Here is a 27,251-nt window from a genome sequence, read left to right as displayed (position 1 = left end):
CACACGGGTGCAAATATATTTTACTTCTCGTGTGTTGAAACACTCGTTACGCTCAGGATTCTATTTTAGAACCACTCGCTTCGCTCGTGGTTCAACTATAGAATCCTTTCGCTTACGGAGGGTAGAGCCGAATACGGAGGGTAGAGCCGTCCTCGCAACGGTCGCAACGCTCGCAACCGCCGACGCCGCCTATCGTGGGCGGCCGTGCGAGTCGGGCTTTGGCCCGCAGTACACGGCGCACGGCGCACCCTCGACCAGTGAAGACATGTCGTTACTCCGTGAAGAGGATCCTCGTAAATTGGATCGAAACATGTCGAGCTATTCGATTTAATAATACGTGAGTGACCCGTTTTAAAATAATTTTAATATGTCCAAGATGGCGGCTACGCATTTTGGCATAGTTTAGTTTAGTTTATTTCCTTCATAATGATAAATTACAATATAAATTATTCTTACACTAATCTATATGAATTTATATTATGATCGTCAATTATTCAGCATGCAAACATACGTCGTTAACTCGTCATGGATGGCGATTTATAGGTTTTAGGAAGTGCGGATTGCAAAAATGATAACTATTTTGGAATCCAAGATGGCGGCTACGCATTTTGTCATAAAAGTCGTCATATGGATGTCGATTTACGCATGCTTTCTTCCGATGTGTACGCGTCTTCATACTAACGAGGGATTTCTCATATTTATAATGCGACTCGATGCTGATAGATGTGATTCCATCCTAAAGTATTTCTTTTTTATAAATGTGTCTAAAAGTTGTGTATTATTGAAACGGTGGGTATTCTAACTACTATGAGGATATGTCAGGGTAAGTAATAGGAAACTTATATGAAAGTTATGAAAATCGATGAGGATGGCTATTCGACTTATAGTATAAAAGTTTGCAAGTGTGGATTTTCCATTAAAAAAAAGCAAAAGAATACGTTACGAGTACATTACATGTAAAATCATTAAGTTTTTACGCTATTATATACCCATTGAGATAGTTTTATTACATAAATATCATATTGGCTATTAACCGGTTAGTGGCTTCAAAAACCGAGCCTAAATAAGTAAATAGTCTCGGTTAACCGGTTTATATTCCCTAGTCCTTATGCTCCATGTGCGTCTTTCTGATAGAAAGGTGAAATGCACACGACGCATAGGACCCCTCACTGATGGAAAGCCACATATTACACATATAGTTTTAAAATAGAATGCCATCTAATCATATTTTCTATTGTTTCAGTGAAGTGCAACCACTAACGGATCACGAGTTCGGGTTCAAGTTAAGCCGTAGTTCCCAGGCGGCAGCGCCTGAAGTAAAGGTAATGTTACCTTACAATATTCGTACAAACACAGAATAAATTAAAAATCTCTCGGGTTCCTCGTGAACCCCTTGTATATTTTTTGTTAATGTAAGTAGTACATAAATATGACTTGAAAAATGTGTTTTTGTCAATAAATAGGCAAATGGCCCCCCCTCCCCTTCCGTCCGTCCGTCCGTCCGTCCGAAAGCGCAAACCGGCGTGTGATTTGCACCTTAGCACGAAGAGGCGGAGCCAGTGTGTTATACCAAGCGGTTTTTGCATACAAATACATGATCAAACGAACTTCAAAGTGAAGTTCGATCAGTATTATATGAGTAAGCTTCATTCGAAGATATAAAAACCAGGTAGTCCTTTAACCTACTAGGCAACTCATCGCATGTTTAAAGTAGGTAGCAAAAACTTTAACTCAAACAGGTCTATCCCTACTTTTTCACCTAGTCTTGATGGTGCGCGCGGCTTGCCGCCATTGCTCATTATTTTTAGAGACTTTACTTTCTAAAGCAAAACTTTCTTTCCGGGTATAGGGGAGGGAGGGTAGTTATATCTTCGAATGAAGCTTACTCATATAATACTGATCGAACTTCACTTTGAAGTTCGTTTGATCATGTATTATATTTCTCAAGCTTCATTCTTCAGATATAAAAACCAGGTAGATGTTAAGAGTTGAAAGTTTTGCTGCATTCTTTCCCATTATCAATATTATCATAGCATATTTATTTCTGAAAACATATTTGTAGGAATAATTATCTACCATGTACATATGTGTATGTTATACACAAGTTTACTGTTCCAATTGAGTTATAAGGCATTGTTAAGAAACACGGGAAAGTTTAGCAATGCAGGTTCAAAAAGGTATACATATATTAGGTATAGCCAGGTTGTATATATATATATATATATATATATATATATATATATACTTTTACGTATTAGGATATTTAAACAAAATCTAATTTGTTCTTCATAAAACCTAATTGACTAGGATTCCATACAATTTGTGGTCAACTTTGCATTAAGTTTAATTCGATTTGAAAATGTTTAATACGAGTAAACTCATAAGACATATGTCCTTTTGTGAAATGTATTAAAATTCACTAACAGTGCTTGTCCGCGATACGGAATTTTTGAAGGCTCAGAACAGTACACTATTGATGACAAGCTCATTCAGGCTCGTCTAAGTGTAATTATCTACGAAGATAAGACGTAATTTAGGCTAACGATACAACCCAGCGTTACCTCCAGACAGGGTGGGGTACGCTGTGGCTGTGATGTCTTTCCCCGCGTCTTGACGCTTATGACGCGTAGGCCGTGTGATGTCTGTCTCACGACGACTCATCTTGTTTACGATGATCTCTGAGCAGACGACGACAATGAGAAAATTCAGTTATTAGGCGCGTGCACGCGCAAATCGGCTTACAGCAGCTCCTGATCAACGAATAGTGACACGACGTGCAATGGACAAAGACTCACGCGGCCTAGCGCGTTTTCGAGAGCTTCAACTTAACAAAAAAACATGTATTTGCTCGAAACATGTCTAACGTCGTTTTTAAGTCCTTTGATTTACCCAAGAAGAATTATATTTTGATTATTATCAAATTACTAAAAAATCCACCACGTTCCTGAAATCTAAAAAATATATGAACGTGCATAAATTATGCTTTCTGTTCAGTTATTAAGCATAAAGCATGTCATATGTGTGGCATCACCAAAGGTATTCTAAACAAAAATAATTTATAAGACTAGCAGTCTACTCAGCTTTCGAAGTAATCTTTCAAATAAGATTGTAATTTACTCAAACTCAAATGTTTATTATTGCGCTCATATTACATATAATGAATGGGCCAAGGTCCATTAATGGTAACAGAATATTTATTTATCATTTAATTATATATACGTACCTAATGTACATATATTCGAGCTATTAAAATGCATAATAATATCCAGTTAAACCTGAGTAGGTAAAATCAGCGTTTAACAAACATCATTAGGAATTAATTTAGTATACATTTATAAATGGCTGCATGTGACGAGTACCTTTAAATAGAATATATAAATGATATGAACCTTTTTTATTTTATTTAAATTACTCTTATTGACCGCAAGGCGCGATTGACCATATTTTCACAAATATTGGTGTAGCGGCTTCTATTCTCGCAGCGCGAACGGGACAGCACAGCAATCAACCACGCAATCAATGAAATGAAATGAATATCAATCCACAGAAATTCAGATATTAAGCATCAAATCTAAAAACTTATGCCCTCCATTCAAGTATTCGCTCTGCAAGGAACGAAAGACTGTGCGACGTAATGTTGTATATTTTTAAAATGTAAACATTAAAGCCGGAATAATAAAAAAAAATTGCCTTTGCTGTATTGCTACTATGGTTGTATTGAGAGTTCAGAAAACAAATATTATATTAAGTGGATTCATCTTAATATTTTAATCCATGACTTATGTCATGAATGTGCTATATTAATGACATAGCGGTATTGCAAGTGGTGGGTCCCCACCAACAACAGTTACTAAACTTATAATATCAAGGTACATATATTTTAAACTTGGCAAAAACTTATTGCATGGTACCATCGTATTGATGATGGCTGAAAGTGTATCGCGACCGACACATGAGAGTTGAACCATAGGTGCATTCGTCATTTATTGATTTTTTACGGTTTCTATTAACTTCTTAATTATGTATTTATATTTTTAGGTGCATAATCTGAGGGTGATCCTTTAAAAGATAATCGGAAGGTAATCGTTTTGTAGTTTTGATACAGGTTAATAGGTATTTACCTAGTTACCCATTATTTACGACCATAAAAATAAATATTAAATATCTGTGAGAGATGCGAACAAATATATTCGTGTGTGTATTTAGCCAAATTGTACCGATACCGCTTTATCATTAACTCAGTTAGATGGTACTCTAATGGTCACTTTGTCAGGCTTCGGCATGAACTTGTATTCATGAAGAAATAAGCGTAAAACGTGTTTGCGTTTGTTTTTTAGCTTTAGTTGTAAGTTTAGTTTTTTGCATGCCAGATGCTGGTGAAATATGTGTTACTTATGTATAATATTGTCTGACCACCTTTGTACCATATTTCATGCAAAATAAAGTTATTTTCTTTCTTTCTTTCTTTCATATTCAGTACTCACAAATTGTTTTATTGGGTTTATTAGATAGATAATGATGAATAAACCCATTTTCCTGTAATTCAATTCAGTTAGGTGTCTTTGTTACAATTGGATGATTCAAATTATTTAATTATTCAATATCACTTAAAAAAGTAAAATCATATTTTTAAAAAGACACAAGGTACTTAGATACTGACATCGCCTACGGTATTATAAATATATTCATATTTTTATGTATCCCATAACAATATTGGCGTACGTATCCCGATAATTTGTATGGTTATATGCATATATAAACATTCAAAAATAGTCACCAAAATATATGCATTGTGCAGGGTATTACCACTTAGTTTATTCCATTTAATTTGTGGTAAAAGAGATTTTATCCAGCTTAAGTTTAGGAATTTCGATCAGATATACATCACGTGACGTGACGACCTATTTAGCAATTCCCACTTTTAGAGACAAGTTATACTTATGTGGGTAATATAAAAACAATATAGGTACTATTGTATTGTTTCAATTATAAATTTACGAGGTAGTCTCGTGTTTATTCAAATTCAACCTCTGGGCGGATAAAAGTACCGTACTATGGGTTAGGTGTGAGTAAAATTTATTCTGTCACCTATAATTGGATATTAAAAATCCAAATATATTTTATATGTAAGGATTTATTTTAAAAGGCAATGTAGTCTTGTGCCGAACATTTCGGCAGCTAGACCGACGTGTCTCTGACACGCACAAATCAAAAATGAACCGCGGAGCGCTGGTGAAAAAATTTAAAAGAAATATTTTTAATTCGAGGGTAGACTTCGAACGTTCTTCAAAATAAAACCCGTAAGGTTTTAGATTACATAAATAGGCCTACATGAATAAAGTATATTTGAACTTGAACTTAAAAGATAATTCTTTATTGCCCATAGAAAAACTTGAACTTGGTGTTTTAAAATGTGCGTGGTTTTGATCGAGAACCGCTATAGATTTATTAAATTGTGTTATGCATTGCTATCGTGTTGACTCACGGCCAACCCCAAGCAAGTTCTATCTTCGTGACGACTCTAGGCCGCCCCCCAGGTTTATAGTTACCAGTCGTGGACTCACGGCCCGCGCGGTACAAAGTAAATGCAAGGTATTTGATCACAAAGTGTAAGTTTTTTACAAAAATAGTTAAAATAGTTACACTTAAGTATCAGATGTTTTTTTTTTTTTTTTTTTTCAGGATCTGAAGGATCTATTATCACTCGGCAATTTTGCTTGAGTTTTTTCTGTTGGGCCATCTAAAACCAAATAAAAAGAAATCCTCCCTCGTCTCTTTAACACAACACAATATGATTATTTAGGGCCCTTTGTTTCGTTGCGCGCTGTCCGATCTTAATTAAACCTTTGGTTGGTTCACGACCAACCCCCTGGCGCAATCGGTGTTCGAAGTACGAACAGACTTTCCATCGTGTTGGTTCACGACCAACCCCCAAGATAATTTTTTCCTTCGTGTTGGTTCACGACCAACCCCCAGGATGATTTATTCCTTCGTGTTGATTCACGACCAACCCCCAGGATGATTTATTCCTTCGTGTTAGTTCTCGACTAACCTCCAGGATGATGAACAATTTCAATAACAAATATATTTTATATTGCACAACGAATACGAAACGAATAATCCCACAGCTTACATCTCGTATAAATCGTATAATGTCTGCACTAAGTGCACTACGTATAGGCATTTTAAACGACTTTGAAACAAAATTATGATTTTACGTGCGTTCGTTGCCTCGCAAGAATAAAGAATGAGCAATGGCGGCAAGCCGCGCGCACCATCAAGACTAGGTGAAAAAGTAGGGATAGACCTGTTTGAGTTAAAGTTTTTGCTACCTACTTTAAACATGCGATGAGTTGCCTAGTAGGTTAAAGGACTACCTGGTTTTTATATCTGAAGAATGAAGCTTGAGAAATATAATCAAGATTCTACAGTACAAAGTTAAAAACCGCATTACCGGACGGCACGGCGCTCCGAAGTGCGGAGCAGTGTGATAACTGCCTTAGTAGTAGTACAGACGTACAAAGCGCCGCGAAGGTATACTCCTTTCGCTGACATGGTGCTTACCTACTAATATCCTCCGTTTAAGGCAGCGTTATTGTGGCGGACGGATAGCTACGGAACTCTACACTGAGCATGCCCCATGCCCCGACATGCTCTTGGCCGGTTATTTATTGCTCTTTAAGAGCGCTGGTAGCCTAGCGGTAAGACCGTGCGACTTTCAATCCGGAGGTTGCCTGTTCAAACCCCGGCTCGTACCGATGAGTTTTTCTGAACTTATGTACCTACGATATATTATTCGATATTTACCAGTCACTTTTCGGTGAAGGAAAACATCGTGAGGAAACCGGACTAATCCCAATAAGAAAGAAGATTAGTTCCTCATTGCTAATAATTGCAAAAAGGCGGGACAACGAGAGGAAGATGAGGATGCTGATGAGGATGATGTATTTTCTCTTTGTCACCATCGTGATAACACAACATACCTAATGTTATCATCATCATATATTTAAGAGTTATACTCTTGTCGGTGGAGCGATTTTCATATGTGTCGGTCCTGCCTTCTCCTTGACAGCCTGATACGACACGACGTTGACTTTTTCTTTTACTTGATCTATGTATGTTCTCCTTGGTCTCCCCCTCCGTCTCCTTGCCTCAACTCTCCCTTCAATTATGTTTTTGATAAATTTGTCGTATCGTAGCAGGTGTCCAAGCATCTTTCCCCTTCTATTTTCTATGGTTCTCAACAAACTCCTCTTCTCTCCTACCATGCGTAAAACCTCTTCATTTGTTTTCTTCTCCGTCCAACTGACCTTTGCCATTCGTCGCCAGCAACACATCTCAAAAGCCTCCACAGCCTTTCCCTATCACGTTGCCTCATTGTCCACGTTTCGCTTCCGTAAAGTGCTATACTCCAGATGTACACTTTTATGAACCTCTTGCGTATATTGCCTATAGCTTAATATTATTTATAATTTGAGGACCGGTCTGGCCTAGTGGGTAGTGACCCTTCGTGTAAAGCCGATGGTCCTGGGTTCGAAACCCGGTAAGGGCATTCATTTGTGTGATGAGCACAGATATTTGGTCCTGAGTCATGGGTGTTTTCTATGTATTTAAGTATTTATATATTATATATATCGTTGTCAGAGTACACATAACACAAGCCTCCTTGGGCTTACCGTGGGACTTAGTCAATTTGTGTATGAATGTCCTATAATATTTATTTATTTATAATAGCAAAACAAATAGGTACATGAATAAATAGCAGAGTTTACTGTTTTAAAAATATGAAATAAACACGATGTAAAATAACTGCAGAGTTTCTTGAATAACCAGGATGTAGATTGTAAAACGTATAAAGATTCAAGAGGTCGGTGTCCCATTTTATGTTGCTTTACATAGATAGTGTTATCGCGATATCAACTTAGCGCTGAACAGACGAGAAGCTTTCTGCGCTGTTAATGGTTAAAACTAGAGACGCCACGAATATTCGGTAACTATTCGGTTAAAAAATTGCGTACTGTTCGGCCGAATACCTAATACAAAAAATCACAATTATGTAAAGTGTACCGCTAATCATTACATATATGTTTTAGTAGGTATTAAAAATGTTCGTTTGAAAAGTTGTTTTAAATTAAGATTTTTTTGCTAATTTGTTCCTTGCAAATGATTTTATCTACAATATCACAGGCTAGATTTGCTTGACTCTAACTACACACCCTACTTCTAAGCAAGACAATAGTGGAATTAGTACATTGTGCAACGTGGAGGGTAAGTGGTAAGTGTAATCTTGCAAATGATATCTTATCACGAATTTGCAATATTCTTACCTCCGGAGTTACACACAATGTTTTTCATCACACTTGCGAAGAATAAAAGTTTTTAGCAAAAATTTCATTTTTGTTACGAGTTTTTATCGCTGACTGTACTTTTCTTTCCACAGGCAACGAATACTCATCGAGACAATTCTAAAAACCCCAAACACAATTAGTTTGCGTTGTTTCATCACAGAGTTCCTATGGCCACCTCCTGTCTCCATCATCAGATCAGCTCGATGGTACCATAATATTGCATTGTCATCCGACTTACATATGTATGCAAATTTTCAGCTTCATCGGAAACCAGGAAGTGGGTCAAATTTAACTCGCCAGATTTGACCCTTACAAACATGTTACATACATATATTACATACATACTTACATAGCTTGTAAAAAACTAAATTTTAAGCATTATTAAATACGGTGACATTTTAAACATTCATCCGTCATTTTGAATTTTTTTGGCAGTTTAAGCATCGAAGGCACTGACCCATCGGCATTCAGCCGCAATTGAAAATTGTGTAAAAATTAAATATTATTAACACGCTTTTATTATGTCGACCTGTATGTAACTACCTATGTAATGGAATCTAAGGTAACTAATTTAACCATCTTCCCGGTTTCCGATGAAGCTCAAAATTTGCATACGCATGTAAGTCGGGTGACAATGCAATATTATGGTACCATCGAGCTGATCTGATGATAAAGACAGGAGGTGGTCATAGGAACTCTGTGATAAAACAACGCAACCTAATTGAGTTTGGGGTTTTTAGAATTGTCTCAATGAGTATTAGTTATATACATATACATTTTTTTAGCTTACCTAAATAATATTTTGAAACATAAGAATTTTCTCATAGGTGATGTGAAAAGCAGTATGATTGTGTCACATGGTAGCAAAATTATCTCCACCTTTGGCGTTAAGTTAATATTTGTTATAAAAGTTAATATCCCCTCTCTTTTAGAATTTTATTTTAGGATTATTCGCTACTCTCGGGATTATATTATATTAGAATCCTTCGCTTCCTTCAGGATTCAATGTACGCCCACGCCGTAAATAGGTATGTATATCATTTTGCGCCCTTGTGACACAATTTACTAATTCATTAACCGGAGATGAAAATAATCTTGTCACAGTTATCATTCGTATTGGGAAGGTTGAGGTTGGAGCCGATAACGTTTAATGATGCTTGACTTTACCTACATTATTTGTGACTGGTCTCCCCGTTTCTTTAGTAAACATTTCAGTCAAGGGCGTTTTTGAGCAATAGTTCACTTGTATACCTATTACGTATTTGTATTTATTTATTGACTAAATGTGGGTTTAAGTAGAAAGGTGTGCATAACATATTTTACTTCAACCAATACCCTGCTTAGTGTAGCATGCAATATTATGAAGTATAGTCGCACAATAACATAAAATAAGATATAAATACATTAATTAATTACTGCAATCATCGTAACATGTAAGATTAACATTAGAAAAGTCATGCAGCGATTTATTACATAATTACTTAATGGCGTAGCGACCCAAAATGAGTCTTGGCCTCCGACACGAGTATACGCCAGTCGTCTCGATCCTGTGCCATCTCCCGCCAGTTATCGGCATGGAGATCGCTCAAGTCTTCTCCAACAGCAACGCCCCAGCGATACCTGGGACCTCAGAATAATGACTAAAGCATAGAAGTCGGGCAAAAATAAAAGCTTGGTAAAAGGTATCGTATTCACAACACGCTATTACTTTTTGTCTATGAGTGAGTGAGACAACAATCCGCAAGTTCTTTCGTTTTTTTCAGTATTGTCATAAGATGAACTGAGGAAAATGTCAAATGGTTCTATGTGGTTCTATAATATAATCCAGCCAAATAAAATATATGTTCGTTATTTCACAGCTAGGTGTCAACTGTAACAACTTGACATAGTCGTATTATTTTAGTTGAAATATTTCGGGAATTTCAGCGGTCATCTTGGTTTATTTTAATTATATTGTTGCTATTCCTGAAAGATTGTTGGAAAACGTGCTAAGTTTTTATTTGTAATGGTTTGAAGTTCCCTTTGTGATAATGTCTTGTGTGATCGAGGGCTGTAAATCGCATACAGGAAGAAAAGAAAATACGCACGAACCGATAACCTTTAATAGGTGAGTTTTGTTCAATTTTGAAGAAATTAATTTATAGGACCTGACCCTAAACATTGAAATCGATATGTTGTTTATGTAATTATTACTTGCATTCAAGTCTATATAGATTTTTGCAGATATTTTCGAACTTTTCTGCTAAGTATGAAAGGTTATATTTTTGGCATAGTGATGTATCGACCTCAGATCAATAACCTATCGACATTTACAGCTTTCTTACAGTTTGGCCCAGGACTGTCTCATTTTAATTGATGAGTACAGTCAAGGGCATAAATATATATACATTCCCAAAGTCTCAAAAATATGTGTACGCTCAGACAATAAAATCGTGTTCACATATTTTTGAGCCATTTGTCTGGATCGATATTTTTGCCTTCGACTGTACCTATAGTTTTCTTTGTTCTTACTTACTGACAGATTTTGTTTGCCAGACTATAGTAAATACTTGTTATAGCGGCAACAGAACTACATCATCTGTGAAAATTTCAACTGTCTAGCTATCACGGTTCATGAGATACAGCCTGGTGACAGACAGACGGACAGACGGACAGCGAAGTATTAGTAATAGGGTCCCGTTTTTACCCTTTGGGTACGGATCCCTAATAAAAAAGACATTAATGATCATCCTTCCTTTCTTCCTTTTATTAATATTGTTGGTTTACCTATCTCACAAAACTCTACTTTTTATTTCAGATTTCCAAAGGACGAGGAATAGGGGATATTACTGCAATGTTCTGCCACCAGAGTGCAGCACTAGTTTTTTTAGTGCACCGTAGAGTAACTTATTCATACTGTACCTTTAACAGGTTTTTGATAAGTTTTCAGGGGACCTACCGGAAAACTCGAATCCGAAATTTCGTTATCTAGCTGCCTCTTTATCGCTCGAATACGCAAGAGTGACAGAGATGTTAGATAACGAAAGTTCGATTTTCTTGTTTCGCGATAGACCCTCAGATTGTGATAGTGGCGCCACCTACGCCGAGTTTCGCGTAATATTCCCTATTATTAAATAAAAAAGTTATATATTACACGAACGTTTTTTTTTTCATTTCCTATTTGGTACATAACTAGAAACTATACTTAGTCTTTTAGCATTAGAAAAAACGGTAAACCATTTCCACGTGTTTTTTTATTGACAAGTTTTTTTATAAATATAGCGATATTTTACTTATGAAAGCAAAAGTATGTAAATAATCGTATATTATATTTGTTGTGACTTATTTTCAAAGTTTTTTTCGATAAAACGACACGTTAAGATCGCTCGCCTTCTTTCTAATGACCAAAAAAACGAGAGGTATAGTTAGACGGTTCTGAGTGGTAGACTGCAAATGAGATAAAAGCTATATTAGGTATATGCGTTAATCCTCATATCAGGCGGCTCTTTGATTCCAAGGATTGCATAATTTTTATACTTTTTAATGATTTTTAGAATATGAAAATTATAAAAAGTATAAAAGTTATGCAATCCTTGTATTCAACGAGCCGCCTGCTACAGATTTCTTAAAATTGCCGCGTTTTTTCAGGTTCAAAAGGTTAAAAAAGTGACATTTGATGAAGTGGAACTGCTGATGATGATCAGAACGGAACTCTTCAATGACGCATAGTTCACGTTTGACGATTTGTCCTCTTCGTTATGATTGGTAAGCAAGTTAGGTTTTCAAGACACATTTTTGTCAAGCTCGAGTTCTGATGATGGGATCCATGAGGAATCGAGGGAAATCCTCAAATGTGAAAGGCATACATATAGTGATTTTTGTATTTTCATCAACAAATCCAGCATTTCCATTTAAAAAAGTGACATTTGATGAAGTGCAGCTGCTGATGATGATCAGAAATATCAGAATGGAACTCTTTAACGACGCATAGTTCACGTTTGGCGATTTATTCTCTTCGTTATGGACCCAGACCCAAACTTAGACCTGGACTTTTTTTTGAACTGCGATCCTCACAGAACCGAACTGCTATCAGAAAAGTGGGTTAGGTTAGGTTAGAACTGTGACCCTTACAGAAACGAAATGCTATCAGAACATTGGGTTAGGTTAGGTTAGAACTATGACCCTTACAGAAACGAAATACTACTAGAAACGTGGGTGGTTTTACCTCCTTTTAGTTAGGCAAAAGATGCTGTCTTTTTCATTTCATTGTCTGGAGTGCACCATCAATAATAAGTAACCTTTCAACGGCATCCTCCATTGAAGTCGGTTTTTTTTTTCTTAAAAATTATGTTTGTTAACTTGAATAACTTCTAAACTGTTTATCATAAAATTATAAAAAATATATTTAAGATTCCCATAATGAGCTCTTTTATTTGATATGTAACACGATATAGTTTGAAAAACTTTATTTTTAATTTTTTTCATTTACCCCCAAAAGTTTCCCCCGTGTTTAAAATTTATTTGTTTACGTTACATGTCCGTCTTTGGGTCATAAACTTACATATGTATACCAAATTTCAACTTAATTGGTTCAGTAGTTTCGGAGGAAATAGGCTGTGACAGACGGACAGACAGACGCACGAGTGATCCTATAAGGGGTCCGTTTTTTTCCTTTTGAGGTACGGAACCCTAAAAATCATGGCCTATTAGGTACTTTAATTACTGATTTTGCAAATTGCCTTGTCTTGTTTGGTTTCCTCGCATTCGATATGAAAAGTAGAGTGTTTAACTCGGGTGAAAGGCACCATTTCCGTCTCGGACTATTGGCGCAGGTTCGAGCGCCAAACTACCTCGTCAGAAATGGCTGCCTTTCAATCCTTGGTTAACAATCTACTATCGGTTTTCATTTATTTACAAACCTGTTTTCCTTTGATTTTTTTGTCTGAAAATATGTAGTACCGTTAGCGAATTCTGTCTGATTTCGGTTAGGTACATAACTTTTTTTTTTAATTTCATGTTTTTAGTTATCTTAGTGGCAAACCATTATGTTTCAGGGTGCTTATCTGAACCAAGGGTGTAGCCAAACCGGCAATGATGCATGGACATGACCACTAAACTATTCTTTTGCATCTCATTTTTGACACATAAGTAGAGGCCTATGCCCAACAGTGGGATGTATATAGGCAATTTTTTTACGATTTGTGTTTATCATTAACTATTGTCAACTAGACTACGCTCCATGACCATTTAAGAAACACCTTTACTCCAAACCCTGTAAAACGTGACACGTGCATTAGTGTGTAAGGTGCAGTGCGTTCATCCAGCAGTTTAAAAAAATATCGTAGCGCTTTTTCAAAAAACTGCTTTTCGAAAATCGTATCGCTTTTTTAGATCATAATACGGTCTCAATTACGGTGGCCAATAAAATATATGAATATCTTTTGTGAGGCCTTTTTCTAGCTTTTTAAAGTGAATATTAATTCGTCAGACCAAACGCGTAGGAATATTTTGAGGTTTTGCACGGTTCTTAAGATGTTCGCCCCGATTCGATAAATGCTTCTAAGAAATCACAGTGGTACGATACCGATTTGTCATTGTCAAAAGTGACATTTCTTCAACCAAAATCACTTTTGACACTGATCGTTGTGACTTCTTATAAGCATTGTAATCCGTTGCCTTCTACATTAATTATTCAACTGCAATTTGACTCCATTAATAGTAGTTTATGTGACTGTTACATAATGAAAAACTCAAGTGTGGGTTTATGAAACGAATGTAGTGAGTTTCATAATAGAATCACACGAGTGTTTTAATGCCTAATTATGTACAGTTACATACACTGCTTTATCTACACACATATTACAAACTTTCTATGATATATTCACTAGCCTCATATTACAGCCGACATTGGGGAATTCGCGGATATGAGGTGGCGTCTCCGAAATATCTTTATCGCACATTTTACACGAAACTTCACTAGAGTTACTTTAAAAACAACAAAACAAATTATTTCTTAATTACAATCTAATTAAAAGATAAACTGCACGTCAAATGGCGGCAAAGAAAACTTTTTTCACGCATGTCACGCATCCGTAGTTTTTTTTAAATTCAGAGACAAACTAGAGTGGGGGTCGATTGCCATATCGTTCGATGCCAACTAACAAGCGAGATTTGTAAATTTTTTATGCAATTGACATTTTTTTTTGGAATAAAACGTCATCTCGACTGATATTAGAATAGAGGTCAAATCAAATTTCTTTGTTATTCAGAGATGTTCGAAATTTGAATAAAATAATGTTATCGAAATCGATGTTATTATTTAGCAATAATAACAATTTCACAGATAAAAAATTTGCTGTAACAAAACAGTTTATCTTAATGTTGGCCATTATTTACGGATTTTGAAGGCATCATAGAGGGTTTATGATATGTGTGTAGATAAAAGTCATATATTAATTAAATGATAACTCTTGTTACATAATGGCATTGAAACAATTGTACCTATGCGAATAATAAATATATAGGTATGTGCAAATGCAAATGTTACATCCCGAGTTTTATAAGGTTTAAAGAGAATGTACATCTCTTCAAATTTATGCGATCTTCAAAGATCATCACAAAATATTGGAAAAACATAGTTTCGTAACTTAAAACAAATGTTAAAGTAATTTGAAATAATGGACTTTTTCTTTTTACAAGATGAAATACCCTTGAGGCCATGACCTGAACATAAATATATGAGATGATAAGCGCGATAATGGTGGGGAACTTGTGCGATATCTAGAGATATGCACAGACGAATCAATGTACGAAATTCCACGTGGAAAGCATCCGTTCTTTACCAGTCAATTGTAACATTACTCATCCAGCTGCTGCTGTGCCCCTAAACGTAATTCAGATTCTTTATAGGTACCTTTGTTTAAACCAGTCGTTAAAAGTAACAAGGCGGCAACCTGTTGTCACCGTTTATCTGATGTCAGAGGTCGCGGCTAACGATGTCCGCCGGTGTCGGCGCTGTCAGCGATGCTGACATGACACAGGCAACCTTTGAAGGTCACTCGTGGACGGTCAATAACAACTTGCGGTAAACAAAACGATGACGACTCAGGATAAGGGGTTTTTGGGAGAATGGATTGTAAAAACAAGGATGAATCAAAAAATGTACTTTGTTTCGACAAACGAAACACTTATGGGATCACTTCGGTCTTGCAAATCAGTTAAATGCGTTTTTCTCAGAGACCGTTTGACATAGATACCTAAAATTTGAAACAGTTATAGCAATTACCACCACTAATATTGTAAATAAGTCAAAACCGCTTATTTCTTATTTTAGGGGGTAATTTAGGGGGTTGAGAGGGGTAACCTGTTTTTTTATTTTATTTGTAAGAATCGAGTGGGGTACCATTAGAAAGCTTGCAAAAAATTGAGTCGATGGACAGATTTTGACTTCATTTTAGACTGCAGTAGTTTCGATAAAAAATGCATTTAAAGTTGCAAGTTTTCATACAAAAAGATTCTCCTCTGTCCTGGGAATTTTCGCAAAAACTATAGCTAACAGGCAGCTAACCAGCCAGTAACCAACTAAATCGAGTATGGAGACGGCGGGAAAATTATCAGGTTAACCTCATCTTTATTAGTTTTTTAACTGCAGCCAGATCTTTGGTTACTTAGGTTAAGTTACTAGCTTGGATCAGCTTCTTAGACTGATAATTTCATATTAGCAAGTCGTTTTAGCGAAAAAGATCTTTACTTAAAACTTTGCTATTGAAATTAATGACTTATGTGTGTGACACAAAGTTTAATTCAACTTGCTTATTTTTGTGGGTTATTTCATTTCTTTGTAATAGTCTACTAAACGCATGAGAGAAAAAAAGATCTACAAAATACAACCTTGTTAGAACCGTTTTCACGAGTAAAACTAGTTTTCCAAACCGCATTTTCACTAGTTGTAACTCGGATTTTTCAAATCTAGTTGTCGCAAAAGTACATCGTGAAACCTAGTTTTGACTTTTCGGGAAAACGCATTTTCACTAGGTGAAACTAGTTTTCACGGTAGGTATTCTGCCAGAGATCTGAGCGTCACATTACGTTCGCGGCTACAGGCAAACTCAAATCATATACGCACCTAAATGTCCCAAGTCTTACCTTCTAGATAAAATGTATTTTTTCTTATTGCTACTTTCATATACCTCTTATTAAAAATTTCGGTAACGGGGTATTTGTATGAAACGAACCTAAGTGACGAAAACTGACTTTCCATTTTGAGCCGCGTCCAGTCTACAAGTTTCAAATACTATGTTAATAATTGTCAGTTATCATAACATGAGGTTTTATACCTACTTACTATTTTTTGACGTATTTAGTTTTTCACGTACGAAGTTGTTATTTGTCATGTTTATTAACCGACTTCAAGATTTCAAAGGAGGAGGTTCTCAGTTCGGTTGTATGTTTTTTTTTTTGTTTTTTTTTTTTTTTTAATGTTTGTTACTCCATAACTCCGTCATTTCTGGACCGATTTTGAAAATTCTTTTTTTGATTGTAAGTATATACATACAGATTGGTCCCGTTTTCGTCAAAAAGCAGTTCTGATGATGGGATCTATGAGGAATCGAGGGAACTCCTCAAATGTTAAAGGCATACATATAGTGATTTTAGTATTTTCATCAACAAATCAAGCACTTACATTTAAAAAAGTGACATTTGATGAAGTGGAACTGCTGATGATGATCAGAACGGAACTCTTCAATGATGCATAGTTCACGTTTGGCGATTTGTCCTCTTCGTTATGTTTGTTAAGCAAGTTAGGTTTTCAAGAAACATTTTTGTCAAGCTCGAGTTCTGATGATGGGATCCATGAGGAATCGAGGGAACTCCTCAAATGTGAAAGGCATACATATAGTGATTTTTGTATTTTTATAAACAAATCCACCACTTCCATTTTAAAAAGTGACATTTGATGAAGTGGAACTGCTGATGATGATCAGAACGGAACTCTTCAATGACGCATAGTTCACGTTTGGCGATTTGTCCTCTACGTTATGTTTGTTAAGCAAGTTAGGCTTTCAAGAAACATTTTTGTCAAGCTCGAGTTCTGATGATGGGATCCATAAGGAATCCAGGGAACTCCTCAAATGTGAAAGGCATACATATAGTGATTTTTGTATTTTTATAAACAAATCCAGCACTTCCATTTTAAAAAGTGACATTTGATGAAGTGGAACTGCTGATGATGATCAGAACGGAACTCTTCAATGACGCATAGTTCACGTTTGGCGATTTGTCCTCTTTGTTATGTTTGCTAAGCAAGTTAGGTTTTCAAGAAACATTTTTGTCAAGCTCGAGTTCTGATGATGGTATCCATGAGGAATCGAGGGAACTCCTCAAATGTGAAAGGCATACATATAGTGATTTTTGTAATTTTATAAACAAATCCAGCACTTCCATTTTAAGAAGTGACATTTGATGAAGTGGAACTGCTGATGATGATCAGAACGGAACTCTTCAATGACGCATAGTTCACGTTTGGCGATTTGTCCTCTTCGTTATGTTTGTTAAGCAAGTTAGGTTTTTAAGAAACATTTTTGTCAAGCTCGAGTTCTGATGATGGGATCCATGAGGAATCCAGGGAACTCCTCAAATGTGAAAGGCATACATATAGTGATTTTTGTATTTTTATAAACAAATCCAGCACTTCCATTTTAAAAAGTGGACGAAGTTGGACCCGGACTCGGACCCGGACCCGGGTCTGAACATGGACCCCAACTCGGACCCGGACCCGGACTGAACTCTGACCCAAACTTGGACCCGGACAGCCGGACACGGACCCGGACTCTGATCCGGACCCGGAAATGCTACTAGAAAAGTGGGTTAGGTGGGTGGTTGGGTTTTGAACTGCGATTCTCACAGAACAGAACTGCTATCAGAAAAGTAGGTGAGGTTAGAGCTGTGACCCTTACAGAAACGAAATGCTATCAGAAAAGTAGGTTAGGTTAGGTTAGAACTGCGACCCCTACAGAAACGAAATGCTACTAGAAAACTGGGTGGTTTTACCTCCTTTTCTACATTATTAGGCAAAAGATGCTGTCTTTTTCATTTCATTGTCTGGAATCTAAGAGTGCACCATCAACAATAAGTGAACTTTCAGCGGCATCCCCCATTGAAGTCGGTTTTTTTTTCTTAAAAATTATATTTTATTGTCAACTTTGACGTTTATTACATTGATTGTCATTTTGGTGTTTGGTAAATAAAGATATAAAGAGAGAGTTTCGTATATATATTATCTTCATGCTTACCTACATAAACCAAATGGACCTTTAATAACAAGATTTTTATCAATGTGAGTTGGTGGTGTGAATGAGGGTTAAGAATCACAGGCAAGTGGCAACCAGTCTACAAAGCCCATTAGCAAAGCAACACTGGATAACAATCCAAGGTAACTAAGAGACTATAGCGACCCGCCCCGGCTTTGCATGGGTTACACTAAACCTTAACAAATTTAGCACCTAAACCTTCCTCAAGAATCACTCTATTGTTAGGTGAAATCCGCATGAAAATCCGTTCACTAGTTTGAGTTTATCGCGAACATAAGTATATACACACAAACAGACAGACGCGGGGGGGACTTTGTTTTATAAGGTGTAGTGATTATAGGAGTAAACGGCAGTGGGAAGTCATAATCATAGGTGTCTAAAATAATGCTGTCACTGTATTGGTATCGCTTGATTAGAAGATTTAATATAGCTCTATTAAACCCAATACGTCGTAATTGACCAGTCGTCCACTATCGTCTTAAAACCTGTTCGAAGTACCTTTCAGCAATGATTAAAACTTTATAGCTAATAAGGCCCTGCATTTCGTTCCTGCATTCGAATCGCTACCTACAAATAAGCGAAAAGTACAGCGAAAAGGCGATGGCAAAGGTCAACGTGACATTAACGACATTGTACAATTAATGAAGACTAAAGATCCCGATGTGATACCTATATTTGTGGCAAGAGAATTGGAAAAATTGCCGCCAGTGACCTTTGACCATTTGGACTGTACGAAACTACTAAAAGATCTTATCTACAGAGTCGGCGATCCTGTGTCTTAAGCACACTGTCAGGTATTATGCCAAAAGTAAAACCCCGGTGGTGGCCTGTTTCCTCGATCTATCTAAGGCTTTTGACCTGGTTTCCTATGACCTACTGTGGAAAAACCTGGAAAATACAAGTTTACCGCAGGAAACCATTCGCATTTTTAAGTATTGGTATGGAAACCAGGTCAACAGTGTTAGATGGGCAGACGCGTTGTCCGATGGGTACAGGTTGGAGTGCGGGGTGAGACAGGGGGGGTTGACCTCACCTACGCTCTTTAACCTGTACATCAACGGACTAATCGAGGCGCTCAGTAGAACCCATGTCGGCTGTCATGTGGATGGAGTCTGTGTTAATAACATAATTTATGCAGACGACATGGTTCTGTTGAGCGCGTCAGTGTGTGGAATACGCAAAGTCTTGAAAATTTGCGAAACGTATGTTACTGAGCATGGCCTTAAATATAATGTGGCCAAAAGCGAGCTCATGGTGTTTGAGTGCGGTCGCAAGAACACAACGAAAGTCCCTGGGGTTTGCCTCAATGGTACCCCTATAGATAGAGTGGACCATTTTAAGTACTTAGGCCATGTGATCGCGACCGACCTCAAAGACGACAGGGACATAGAAAGGGAACGAAGGGCCCTGTCGGTCCGGGCGAATATGATCGCTCGCAGATTTGCAAGGTGCTCCAAAGAGGTGAAAGTTACATTGTTCAGTTCAGGGCGTTTTGCACTTCCCTCTACAGTTCTACACCTGCAATCTGTGGGCTCAGTATTCGCAACGGGCATATGGGGCTCTTAGGGTCCAGTACAACAATGCGTTTCGGGTGTTGATGGGGCTGCCTCGTTTCTGTAGCGCATCGGGGATGTTCGCGGCGGCGCGCGTAGACTGTTTCTACACTATTACTAATAAAATGTGTCTTGGTTACATGAAATAAATGTATTGAATTGAATTGAATTGAATTTCATAGTGTTTGAGATATGGCTAAAATTTAATCCGTCATAACGATGCGTACGATATTAGATGGATTACCTACGCACGGAACACTTGCTACCGCAGTTATGACTGCGGGCTTGGCCAATTTATTTTCCTTAGAACTTACTTTCAATCGGAGACTACATGTCTGGTCATAATACATGGAGTATTATGACCAAACATTAAATTGCAATATTTATGAAAAAACTGCAGTAATTTTAAAATGATTTGTTAATTAAAGTAGGAAAATCAGCGGGATTGCCTCTTACTTTTTCGTTTTAAAACTGCCAATAGGCATCGGCATTACTCATTCAGCCAATGAAACTGTTTTAGAGAAATTAAAAATTGAATGAATTGAATTGAACGATTGAATGAGTAAAATAAGCAATTTTTATCTAACATTTTATTTCATTTACATAAATAATGCCAAATAACTTAAAAAACCCATTTAATGTCTTAATAACGTTGAACTGTGGCTGTACGTCTTTTTACTATGAAGGGGAGACTTTTTGCGATAACTCAAAAACGGCTAAACTGATCACGTTTGCTATTGTTTTCATTTAATGTCTTTATTAAGTTCTATTTCTAAAAAAAATTCATATTTTTTGGACACATAAGTCAAAAGTTAGAGGGGTGGGGGGACACATTATTTTTTCTTTCGCAGCGATTATTTCCGGAAATATTCACTTTATCAAAAAATGATTGTTGAAGACTTCGTTTTGAAAGACCTATCCAACGATACCCCACACTGTAGGATATTCTTTACACGTTAGGCAACAATGTAAAAAATACTTACCTGGCATTAAGTTTGAGTGGCGTTTTTAAGTCATTCCCAGAATTATAAATGGAGTTGTCGTCTTGAATTAAGTGACAGACTTAAAATAACTTTTAAAATTCAATAAAATAACCCATTATAAGTTTTTTACTCAGAAACTGATATCTACTCGTATTATTTTCGCAATCGCTGTATTTATAGGAACCTCAAGAACTTCTAAGATCTCTACCGTCTGAGCCACCGAAACACCGAATATTTTATCTTATCCGTCATTGTTTATTTTTCTGTTGTTTAAAACATCTCTTCAACTGTAAATTATGTACTCGTTCAAAATATTCTTCTACTCCACAATATCATAACTTTTTTATTCTAGCTATAAATACTACCATATCTTACATTACCCACATTTTTAGGATTTCGCTTTAATTTTAATAGTAGGAGATACGTTATATAGGTACCTATATATGGTCGACCTTCACCGAGACATTTTTTTTCTTCAAATTTCACCGGCTTTTCTGACGAACGAAATAAGTTCTAATGGAAAGTATCCAACTTATACAACATGAATCAATTAGGTTGCCTATCTTTTTCATAAAGTGACATGACTGAATGTATGACAAAAACAATAACTACTACCTACTACTAAGGTCGAGATAATTTCTCATATATCCTTCTCGGTTGACGAAACTGAGAAAATATAAGGCTTCATTAAAAATCAATTATTAATTGAAATGAAAATGTTTCATTTATAATTCTGCGGATAAAACCGTGCAACACAACTAGTATTTTTACCATGTTTCCTACGTTCTACGTAAGCAATTTTGTTACAGCAATTATCAATTTCGTTTTCTCTCAGTTACGAAATCCGAAATCCTAATTTATTACTTGTATGTCGCCTTCCTTCGCATTATCGATTCAGCTCACAAAATCGAATAAACAGCTCTCAAATTGATTTCAACGTAATTCTCGAATTTAATATACTTTCTTAATTCGAATTGTTACCGCTTATAGATGAAATCCGAATCCGTTTTGACACTAATACCTGTCCAAAGCAAATGGGCCAGCCGGAGAGATGTGAATAATCATAATCATAATCATAATCATTTTATTGGTAAAGCTAATTTACATGTCAGTCTGGGTACAACTGGGTACAACAATATTTAATCATGATCAAATATAAAAATATAAAATTTCTTAGAAACGCACTCATTAAATCAAACTTAACTAACAGACAACAGTATACAGAAATTAATTACATAGATGAACATAAAGTTGAAAATAAGCAAGTTGAAAGTCATAGAATACGGTGTTGCACAGGGAAGTATTCTTGGCCCACTTTTGTTTATAATATATATAAATGACCTACCTCGAGTTATAAATGACCAAATGATCTTGTTTGCGGACTATTCGACAATGATAATAAAAGGTGACAAAAATAAGGACTATGAAAATACTATTAATAATTCGCTCAAAACTGTTATAGACTGGATGGGTGAAAACAACCTAGTAGTAAATTTAGAAAAAAACAAAATGCATGCAATTTCACCTCCAAAACTCAGGATCCTCGGATGGTCAAATATAAAGAACAAAATATAGATCACGTAAATGAATTTAAATTTTTTGGCATTCAAATAGATATTAATGTAGGATGGAGAGGGCACATAAGTAATCTGTGTAAAAAAATAAACCAGTATGGCTATGTCATAAGAAGACTGACAGAAACGGTTTCGCAGCAGTCCTCTCACTGCTTATCACGCTTACGTATCCTCCAATCTCAGATACGGAATTATACACTGGGGCAATGCTGCTGATTGTGATATCATGTCTTTATTTAAAGCCCATAAGAAAATTGTGCGAGCTATGTTTAAAGTTAACCAAATGACAAGCTGTAGACCCTTGTTTAAGAAATTAGGCCTGTTACCACTCCTCTCCACTCTATTTACGAAGCATGTGTATTTGTAAAGCAATATATGGACCGATTCACTGTGCATGTAAATACTCATCCTCGCCCAGCTACAAATACTAAAAATTATTCCCCCAGGAAGTTGAATTTCAAAACAAGCTTTTATACAAACAGCATCTACACAATGGCCCCTAAATGGTTTAACAAATTACCGGATCTGATCAGAAATGAACAGCTGTCGACAGTGTCGCCGTTTAAGATTAGGTTAAAAAAAATATTAAAAGATAAATGTTATTACAATATAGATGAATTTATGATGGACACTTTGACAAATTAATGATTGACTTATATAATTACCCATTAATCATGACAAGCGCCAGGCACTTAAGACTATGATTGTAAATTCGCTTTGACAATGACTCAGCGAAGTATTTTTTATTTTTTTTTAAGTTTATCGTGAGGTTTACAGCTCACAGAGCCACTAGTTAACTTTAGTTTAATATACAAAGTGTAGGTGATAGGATCTTGCGGGTTTGGTTTCCACAACTCGACATCATTATATTGCGCCTATTTTGCATGATTGGTTGTCGGCACTTTTCTTGCTAACCCAACTCTACCAAGAAGCTTAGCAGACCCTATTAAACAAAGTGTATTTTTCCACGAATCAAGCTTAATTGCTGACTATGAAATTACAATACAATAAGACTCGTAAAGAGGTATGCCGTTGAGGCTTTGTATTTTATATCAGGTTCCCAGAATATAAATGATATTTTAGTTAGTTTTACAAAATGAAACAACCCTCGTATACGAAGACAATAGCACTACGAACTACGAATGCTCTTATTCAACTACAATAGAGTAATTACATCTAGTATCAGTATCTATTATAGGTATGTACCAGTTAGCAAAATTAGTTGTGGATTAATCAAGGCACCAAAAGTACCTATCTGATACCGTGGAATGTTTTCCAAGTAGAGATAACAGTTCATATTATACATAAAATATAATAGTATTTGCCACTGTCTAATTTTATTTTTGCACATACAGAGATTACAGAGACTCTTGGTGAGCCGCTCGATGTGCGCCGCTTGCTGTGGCAGACCCGGTGCCCCCCACCGGACGGGTACGTGCAGGCTTTGGAACAGCAGCCGCCTGGCCATAAAGAGCCTTGGCCAATTTGGAAGTTCTTAAACAGGCTCAGGTCCCAAGTTGGTCGATGTAAGCAAAACATGGCCAGATGGGGTCTGCTCCTCGACTCAGTGTACCTGCGACACAGCAACGCAAACCATGGCACATCTACTGGCGTGCCCCGCATGCCCACATCACTGCTCGGAACTGGATCTGAGGGACGCGACAGCCAGGGCTGTCAACACCGCTGCCTACTGGGCATCCATCGTATAAAAGTGGGGGTGGAGCCACGACACGAAAAGAAGAAGAGCCTCTTTTTGTTAATTACTATTATATTATATAACTATTATACCTATTATAAAATACTTTTGACGCGCAGTGTGATTCTCTACTTTTGATGCCATTCAACGGTTTTGTTGTTAATTTCGTTTATTTTGTGAATGGGTTGGGTTAGGTTACTTCGGTCTGCAGAGTAACATGTATTTTGGGGTGAGAATTCTATATTAAGCATATATATACATTGGGGACAATCTTACACAGATCGACGTAGTACCAAACTAAGTAAACCTTTTACCAAAGAGAATAGTGTATAGAGAGTGACTTCACTGCCATAATGAATTTTGTAGTCACAGTAAAACTGCCATATATCGACACAGGATTAAAACTAAAAATAAAAATGTATATATAATTATATACACGGTGGAACAGTACGACGGACCTTTCCTGGGAGACAGTTTAGCTAGTTTAGTTTTAGTTTAGTTTAGTTTAGTTTTGTACATCCTTTCTACTTGTGCAGTCTATGGGTGAAACATCGAAGCGCGTTTATACCTAATAATAATGCGCTCCGTATACAGTACTATAATTATCTTCAGGATGTTGTTAAAGCTGCCTCGTCATTGCAGTGCGTCAGGCATGTTTTTCGAGGCGCAAGAGGGCAGCCTCTTTGCTGAGACGAGTGCGAGACAGTAATAACTGAACAACATCCTGAAGATAGTGGCTGGACGCCTTGACTGTCCAATGTTAAAATATTGGGTCAGTATTGTGACGGGTAGGGCAATGTAGAAATTGTGATTCCTTTTTCATTTTGTTTTAATTATGCATTTACCAGTGGCGTAGCGTAAACTAATCTAGCCGTGGGCGAAATCGCAACTTTTCTTTTCTTTTACTGTGCCCCAAGGGGGCGACGGCCCACTTCGCCCACGCCAAAAGCGCCCGAGAGAGGCGCGCCTTTAGATTCGAGCGTGAGTCGGACTGAAGGAAAAATATGCAACTAGGCTGTATCTGGCACACAGCCGCAATGGTACCTACTTGTATTATTGTTCCGTGTTTGAGTACTACATTCCTGCAACTTCTTCGCTATTAAAATACTTGAGGAAGTTGTGGGAAGCCTGCACCCGTCGGACGCTCCGAGCTTTCGGCCTTACTTGGAGCTCGGCCTTCGGCCGTTGCATTTGGGCTTTGGGGTATTTGATCTTGCTATCCGAGCTACTTTGCATCACTTTTGTATACATACAAGATCAATCGTAAATTGTCTGTTATAAACCACGTATTATATTTTTACTGTATTAATTAAGTAAGATATATCAAATAACATCACTTTTTTCTAAATAGGTACGTCTATGGACTGATGAGATCACTTGGTAAATACCGCGCATAAGGGTTATTTTACTTATTTTAGCTCCGAATGCGTCGTTTCTAGCGCAAAATGAACGAAATCTCTGTCAGCGGTACATTCAATTCCAAGTAATGGCTTCTTTCCTAAACATCGATATAAAAACTATGCATATAGCTATTATAGTTGCAGAGATATAAGCCACAGCGCCATAATATTTTCCGTTACATCTTGTTTTTGATCCGACCTAATGGGGTTTTTCAAGAAGTTTCACTCACGCTCAGGTTTCATGTGCATAAATAAAACATTGTTAAAAGTTGTGTGATGCACGGAACCCTTAAAACGCGAGTCCTAATCGCACTTGACCGGTTTTTGAGAATAAATGTTTCTGAATTTAATAGCAAATCTGAAAAAACTACACCTAGACTTTATTAGATTTTAAAATGCAAAAACAAACCGAAAGAGTTCTGCCACAAAAGTTATAAACTCGCTTGGAAAGTATACTGAAACTAGTGAGAACCTAATTTAATTCGTTTGAAAGTTGAAAGTTTTATAAGTAATTAAATGTAGAGTTGACCGGCCACCACGGCATATAAGACGCCTATTAAGTAGTTTATTTTCTTTGACTTTTGATATTTCAAAACCGTAGACATACCAACATCAAAGATACGAGTAAAAATTCCGGTAATACCTAGAGTTAAACCAAGAAAAGTCTGCAGAGATTTTGACAGCACACGCAGCGAGTGTTATTTTAAACGTCAAACTTCTATGAAATTATGACGTATTTATAAATAACACCCGCACTGCGTGTGCTGACATAATCTCTGCAGAGTTATCTTGGTCTAACTCTACCTGCCGGCCGATCGTCCAGAAATAATAAAATGAACAAACATCGTCGAGCCTTGTATTGGAATAATCGCTTTACCTTTCGAGCGAGGTGAAATTTAGATTTCCAGACGAAAACAAATGAAACCTTTTAAGTTGTAGACATTATTTTATTTCAAGTAGGTTTTATTAAAATTGGCGAATGTTGAGGGCAGCTGTTACATTATTCGTTCTTTGTTATTATTAAAATGTGGTTTTAAGTAGGTAGGTAGGTATATAAAAATCCTCTTTCTGAGTTGAAAATCTGAGTTGTCTATTTGGACGCATTTCATGGAGTGAGTTTATAGGTACATAATATAACTTTGATCACACTTGCTCGTCGACCTAGGGCTGTAATGTAGGTATTTTTTCATCAAACTGCCTAGACGATGCGGTTCGTAAAACCTAAATATCGACCTAGGGCTGTAATGTTCCTACAAAATTAGGCAGAAATTTTATTTATTTCCCTTTTCTCCTCACAAGTGTGATGAAAAACATTATATGTGCAGAACAGGAATTACGAAGTCGTTTCAATTCACACTCGTTCATAAATTCATGTTTACCGCCCTTAACACACAATGTAGGTACTAAT

General features: G+C 36.6%; 1 protein-coding gene across 2 annotated transcripts in view; it reads left to right on the top strand.

The window, feature by feature from the left end:
- The window catches only part of LOC134749736 (adipokinetic hormone/corazonin-related peptide receptor variant I-like), a 113,769-nt gene that overhangs the window by 26,255 nt on the left and 60,263 nt on the right, over window positions 1–27,251 (top strand). For both annotated transcript variants that reach the window (XM_063684761.1, XM_063684760.1), the window contains exon 2: window positions 1,244–1,322. The gene's annotated coding sequence lies outside the window, so the exon portion shown is untranslated. The remainder of the gene's footprint in view (window positions 1–1,243; window positions 1,323–27,251) is intronic.

This window comes from Cydia strobilella, chromosome 18 (genome assembly GCF_947568885.1).
Source record: "Cydia strobilella chromosome 18, ilCydStro3.1, whole genome shotgun sequence".
Lineage (NCBI taxonomy): Eukaryota > Metazoa > Arthropoda > Insecta > Lepidoptera > Tortricidae > Cydia > Cydia strobilella.
Note: the sequence above shows the minus strand (reverse complement) of the source record. Positions and strands in the feature narration are given on the sequence as shown.